This window comes from Lolium rigidum, chromosome 7, assembly GCF_022539505.1.
Source record: "Lolium rigidum isolate FL_2022 chromosome 7, APGP_CSIRO_Lrig_0.1, whole genome shotgun sequence".
In the NCBI taxonomy this organism is placed as follows: Eukaryota; Viridiplantae; Streptophyta; class Magnoliopsida; order Poales; family Poaceae; genus Lolium; species Lolium rigidum.
The window spans coordinates 335,112,753-335,114,001 of NC_061514.1; positions in this window are offsets into that span (position 1 = coordinate 335,112,753).

Consider the following 1,249-nt stretch of genomic DNA (forward strand, 5'->3'; position numbering starts at 1 on the left):
TCAACATCAGGACCTCCTTCAAATTTTGGTATTGAGAACTTTGTCTTACCCAAACCATCATCTTGCGGTTGTGGAGGGACATGCATGACCACGGTTACCACGTCCAACACCACGACCAGCAGCAACATGTTGTTCTTCATCTCCATGAACACTGTCCCCTTCTTCATGGTCATGCATGAGATTGTTGTTGTTGTTGTTGTTGTTGTTGTTGTTGTTGTTGTTGTTGTTGTTGGGTCATGTTCTCAACAGCTAACTGGAATGCTTGAATAGAGCGCTGAATATCCGTGACTTGTACTTACATTTTATTGACGGTTTTAGTAGTGGTATCAAGCAGTGACCTTTTGAATTTCAGCAGTAAGTCCTTCGTCCTGTTCGCGGAATTCACGTCGCATCTCATTACGAAGAGCTTCATACTCCCTCCAAGTCTATGTGGCTTCATTATTACTGCCTGATGGAAATATTGTCATAGAACACAAGGACAAAGAAGAAATCATTTTCCAAACATATAAATACAGACTTGGTTCTTGCTCTCCACCACAAATGGAAATTGATTTGCCATCATTGATTACACCTATCCCTGGCCTAGAAGAATTATCTGCTCCTTTCTCTACACAAGAAATATATGATGTTATAAAATACATGCCAGTGGATAAAGCACCAGGCCCTGATGGATTTAATGGACTCTTCCTGAAAAAATATTGGCATATTATCAAAGAGGACATATATGCTTTATGCTTCAGTTTTTATGAAGGGAAGTTGGATCTTGAGAGTATCAATATGGGATACATTACACTCATCCCAAAAGTGTCAAACCCAGAGGGAGTTAATGACTATAGGCCAATTACTCTGCTGAATTGTGTTCTAAAAATTATAACCAAACTGCTGGCAAATAGGTTGCAGAAGATTGTCCTTAGAATTATCCACAAAAATCAATATGGATTTCTGAAGGGGAGAACTATCCAGGATTGCCTAGCTTGGGCATTTGAATTCTTATATCAATGTGAAAAATCTAATCAAGAAATTCTTCTAATTAAACTAGATTTTATAAAGGCTTTTGATACTATTGATCACAATGTTATGATAAAGATGATGAAGCAAATGGGTTTTGATGAGAAATGGATAACTTGGATAAAAGCTATTTTTGGTTATGGTAAATCTGTTGTCCTACTTAATGGAGTACCTGGGAGACAATTCTTTTGCAAATGTGGTGTCAGACAAGGAGATCCTCTATCTCCTCTTCTCTTTGTGC